The following is a 6,000-nucleotide window of genomic DNA, read 5'->3' on the forward strand; positions in this document are numbered from 1 at the left end:
TCTCCTGTTCCACCTCATCATGATGAGAATCTCCCGTTCCACCTCATCACCATGAGAATCTCCCGTTCCACCACATCATGATGAGAATCTCCCGTTCCACCTCATCACCATGAGAATCTCCCGTTCCACCTCATCATGATGAGAATCTCCCGTTCCACCTCATCATGATGAGAATCTCCCGTTCCACCTCATCACCATGAGAATCTCCCGTTCCACCTCATCACCATGAGAATCTCCCGTTCCACCACATCATGATGAGAATCTCCCGTTCCACCTCATCATGATGAGAATCTCCTGTTCCACCTCATCATGATGAGAATCTCCCGTTCCACCTCATCACCATGAGAATCTCCTGTTCCACCACATCATGATGAGAATCTCCCGTTCCACCTCATCACCATGAGAATCTCCCGTTCCACCACATCATGATGAGAATCTCCTGTTCCACCTCATCATGATGAGAATCTCCCGTTCCACCTCATCACCATGAGAATCTCCCGTTCCACCACATCATGATGAGAATCTCCCGTTCCACCTCATCACCATGAGAATCTCCCGTTCCACCACATCATGATGAGATTCTCCCGTTCCAACTCATCACCATGAGAATCTCCCGTTCCACATCATGATGAGAATCTCCTGTTCCACCTCATCATGAGATTCTCCCGTTCCACCACATCATGATGTGAATCTCCCTTTCCACCACATCATGATGAGAATCTCCCGTTCCACCACATCATGATGAGAATCTCCCGTTCCACCACATCATGATGAGAATCTCCTGTTCCACCTCATCATGATGAGAATCTCCCGTTCCACCTCATCACCATGAGAATCTCCCGTTCCACCACATCATGATGAGAATCTCGCATTCCACCTCATCATGATCAGATTGTCCCGTTCCACCTCATCATGAGAATCTCCCGTTCCACCTCGTCACCATGAGAATCTCCCGTTCCACCTCAACACCATGAGATTCTCCCGTTCCACCTCATCATGATGAGAATCTCCCGTTCCACCTCATCATGATGAGAATCTCCCGTTCCACCTCATCACCATGAGAATCTCCCGTTCCACCTCATCATGATGAGATTCTCCCGTTCCACCTCATCATGATGTGAATCTCCCGTTCCACCTCATCATGATGAGAATCTCCCGTTCCACCTCATCACCATGAGAATCTCCCGTTCCACCACATCATGATGAGAATCTCCCGTTCCACCTCATCACCATGAGAATCTCCCGTTCCACCACATCATGATGAGAATCTCCCGTTCCACCTCATCATGATGAGAATCTCCCGTTCCACCACATCATGATGAGAATCTCCTGTTCCACCTCATCATGAGATTCTCCCGTTCCACCTCATCATGATGAGAATCTCCTGTTCCACCACATCATGATGAGAATCTCCCGTTCCACCTCATCATGATGAGATTCTCCCGTTCCACCTCATCATGATGAGAATCTCCCGTTCCACCTCATCACCATGAGAATCTCCCGTTCCACCACATCATGATGAGAATCTCCCGTTCCACCTCATCACCATGAGAATCTCCCGTTCCACCTCATCACCATGAGAATCTCCCGTTCCACCACATCATGATGAGAATCTCCTGTTCCACCTCATCATGATGAGATGCTCCCGTTCCACCACATCACCATGAGAATCTCCCGTTCCACCTCATCACCATGTGAATCTCCCGTTCCACCACATCACCATGAGAATGTCCCGTTCCACCTCATCACGATGAGATTCTCACGTTCCACCTCATCATGATGAGAATCTCCCGTTCCACCTCATCACCATGAGAATCTCCCGTTCCACCTCATCATGATGAGAATCTCCCGTTCCACCTCATCATGATGAGAATCTCCCGTTCCACCTCATCATGATGAGAATCTCCCGTTCCACCACATCACCATGAGAATCTCCCGTTCCACCTCTTCACCATGAGAATTTCCCGTTCCACCACATCATGATGAGAATCTCCTGTTTCACCTCATCATGATGAGATTCTCCCGTTCCACCTCATCATGATGAGAATCTCCCGTTCCACCTCATCACCATGAGAATCTCCCGTTCCACCTCATCATGATGAGATTCTCCCGTTCCACCTCATCATGATGTGAATCTCCCGTTCCACCTCATCATGATGAGAATCTCCCGTTCCACCTCATCACCATGAGAATCTCCCGTTCCACCACATCATGATGAGAATCTCCCGTTCCACCTCATCACCATGAGAATCTCCCGTTCCACCACATCATGATGAGAATCTCCCGTTCCACCTCATCATGATGAGAATCTCCCGTTCCACCACATCATGATGAGAATCTCCTGTTCCACCTCATCATGAGATTCTCCCGTTCCACCTCATCATGATGAGAATCTCCTGTTCCACCACATCATGATGAGAATCTCCCGTTCCACCTCATCATGATGAGATTCTCCCGTTCCACCTCATCATGATGAGAATCTCCCGTTCCACCTCATCACCATGAGAATCTCCCGTTCCACCACATCATGATGAGAATCTCCTGTTCCACCTCATCATGATGAGAATCTCCCGTTCCACCTCATCACCATGAGAATCTCCCGTTCCACCACATCATGATGAGAATCTCCCGTTCCACCTCATCACCATGAGAATCTCCCGTTCCACCTCATCATGATGAGAATCTCCTGTTCCACCTCATCATGATGAGAATCTCCCGTTCCACCTCATCACCATGAGAATCTCCCGTTCCACCTCATCACCATGAGAATCTCCCGTTCCACCACATCATGATGAGAATCTCCTGTTCCACCTCATCATGATGAAATGCTCCCGTTCCACCACATCACCATGAGAATCTCCCGTTCCACCTCATCACCATGTGAATCTCCCGTTCCACCACATCATGATGAGAATCTCCCGTTCCACCTCATCATGATGAGAATCTCCCGTTCCACCTCATCATGATGAGAATCTCCCGTTCCACCTCATCACCATGAGAATCTCCCGTTCCACCTCATCATGATGAGAATCTCCCGTTCCACCTCATCACCATGAGAATCTCCCGTTCCACCTCATCACCATGAGAATCTCCCGTTCCACCACATCATGATGAGAATCTCCCGTTCCACCTCATCATGATGAGAATCTCCCGTTCCACCACATCATGATGAGAATCTCCTGTTCCACCTCATCATGAGATTCTCCCGTTCCACCTCATCATGATGAGAATCTCCTGTTCCACCACATCATGATGAGAATCTCCCGTTCCACCTCATCATGATGAGATTCTCCCGTTCCACCTCATCATGATGAGAATCTCCCGTTCCACCTCATCACCATGAGAATCTCCCGTTCCACCACATCATGATGAGAATCTCCTGTTCCACCTCATCATGATGAGAATCTCCCGTTCCACCTCATCACCATGAGAATCTCCCGTTCCACCACATCATGATGAGAATCTCCCGTTCCACCTCATCACCATGAGAATCTCCCGTTCCACCTCATCATGATGAGAATCTCCTGTTCCACCTCATCATGATGAGAATCTCCCGTTCCACCTCATCACCATGAGAATCTCCCGTTCCACCTCATCACCATGAGAATCTCCCGTTCCACCACATCATGATGAGAATCTCCTGTTCCACCTCATCATGATGAAATGCTCCCGTTCCACCACATCACCATGAGAATCTCCCGTTCCACCTCATCACCATGTGAATCTCCCGTTCCACCACATCATGATGAGAATCTCCCGTTCCACCTCATCATGATGAGAATCTCCCGTTCCACCTCATCATGATGAGAATCTCCCGTTCCACCTCATCACCATGAGAATCTCCCGTTCCACCTCATCATGATGAGAATCTCCCGTTCCACCTCATCATGATGAGAATCTCCCGTTCCACCTCATCATGATGAGAATCTCCCGTTCCACCACATCACCATGAGAATCTCCCGTTCCACCTCTTCACCATGAGAATTTCCCGTTCCACCACATCATGATGAGAATCTCCTGTTCCACCTCATCATGATGAGATTCTCCCGTTCCACCTCATCATGATGAGAATCTCCCGTTCCACCTCATCACCATGAGAATCTCCAGTTCCACCACATCATGATGAGAATCTCCCGTTCCACCTCATCACCATGAGAATCTCCCGTTCCACTTCATCACCATGAGAATCTCCCGTTCCACCACATCATGATGAGAATCTCCTGTTCCACCTCATCATGATGAGAATCTCCCGTTCCACCTCATCACCATGAGAATCTCCCGTTCCACCACATCATGATGAGAATCTCCCATTCCACCTCATCATGATGAGAATCTCCCGTTCCACCTCATCATGATGAGAATCTCCCATTCCACCTCATCACCATGAGAATCTCCCGTTCCACCTCAACACCATGAGATTCTCCCGTTCCACCTCATCATGATGAGAATCTCCCGTTCCACCTCATCACCATGATGATCTCCCGTTCCACCTCATCATGATGAGAATCTCCTGTTCCACCTCATCATGATGAGAATCTCCCGTTCCACCTCATCACCATGAGAATCTCCCGTTCCACCACATCATGATGAGAATCTCCTGTTCCACCTCATCACGATGAGATTCTCCCGTTCCACCACATCACCATGAGAATCTCCCGTTCCACCTCATCACCATGTGAATCTCCCGTTCCACCACATCATGATGAGAATCTCCTGTTCCACCTCATCATGATGAGAATCTCCCGTTCCACCTCATCATGATTAGAATCTCCCGTTCCACCTCATCACCATGAGAATCTCCCGTTCCACCTCATCATGATGAGAATCTCCTGTTCCACCTCATCATGATGAGAATCTCCCGTTCCACCTCATCATGATGAGAATCTCCCGTTCCACCACATCACCATGAGAATCTCCCGTTCCACCTCATCACCATGAGAATCTCCCGTTCCACCTCATCACCATGAGAATCTCCCGTTCCACCACATCATGATGAGAATCTCCTGTTCCACCTCATCATGATGAGAATCTCCCGTTCCACCTCATCACCATGAGAATCTCCCGTTCCACCACATCATGATGAGAATCTCCCATTCCACCTCATCATGATGAGAATCTCCCGTTCCACCTCATCATGATGAGAATCTCCCATTCCACCTCATCACCATGAGAATCTCCCGTTCCACCTCAACACCATGAGATTCTCCCGTTCCACCTCATCATGATGAGAATCTCCCGTTCCACCTCATCACCATGAGAATCTCCCGTTCCACCTCATCACGATGAGATTCTCCCGTTCCACCTCATCATGATGAGAATCTCCCGTTCCACCTCATCATGATGAGAATCTCCCGTTCCACCTCATCACCATGATGAGAATCTCCCGTTCCACCACATCATGATGAGAATCTCCCGTTCCACCTCATCACCATGAGAATCTCCCGTTCCACCACATCATGATGAGAATCTCCCGTTCCACCTCATCACCATGAGAATCTCCCGTTCCACCACATCATGATGAGAATCTGCCGTTCCACCTCATCATGAGGAGAATCTCCCGTTCCACCACATCATGATGAGAATCTCCTGTTCCACCTCATCATGAGATTCTCCCGTTCCACCTCATCATGATGAGAATCTCCTGTTCCACCTCATCATGATGAGAATCTCCCGTTCCACCTCATCACCATGAGAATCTCCTGTTCCACCTCATCATGATGAGAATCTCCTGTTCCACCTCATCATGATGAGAATCTCCCGTTCCACCTCATCACCATGAGAATCTCCCGTTCCACCACATCATGATGAGAATCTCCTGTTCCACCTCATCATGATGAGAATCTCCCGTTCCACCTCATCATGATGAGAATCTCCCGTTCCACCTCATGACCATGAGAATCTCCCGTTCCACCACATCATGATGAGAATCTCCCATTCCACCTCATCATGATGAGAATCTCCCGTTCCACCTCATCATGATGAGAATCTCCAATTCCACCT

This window comes from Telmatherina bonti (genome assembly GCF_933228915.1).
Source record: "Telmatherina bonti genome assembly, chromosome: 7".
In the NCBI taxonomy this organism is placed as follows: Eukaryota; Metazoa; Chordata; class Actinopteri; order Atheriniformes; family Telmatherinidae; genus Telmatherina; species Telmatherina bonti.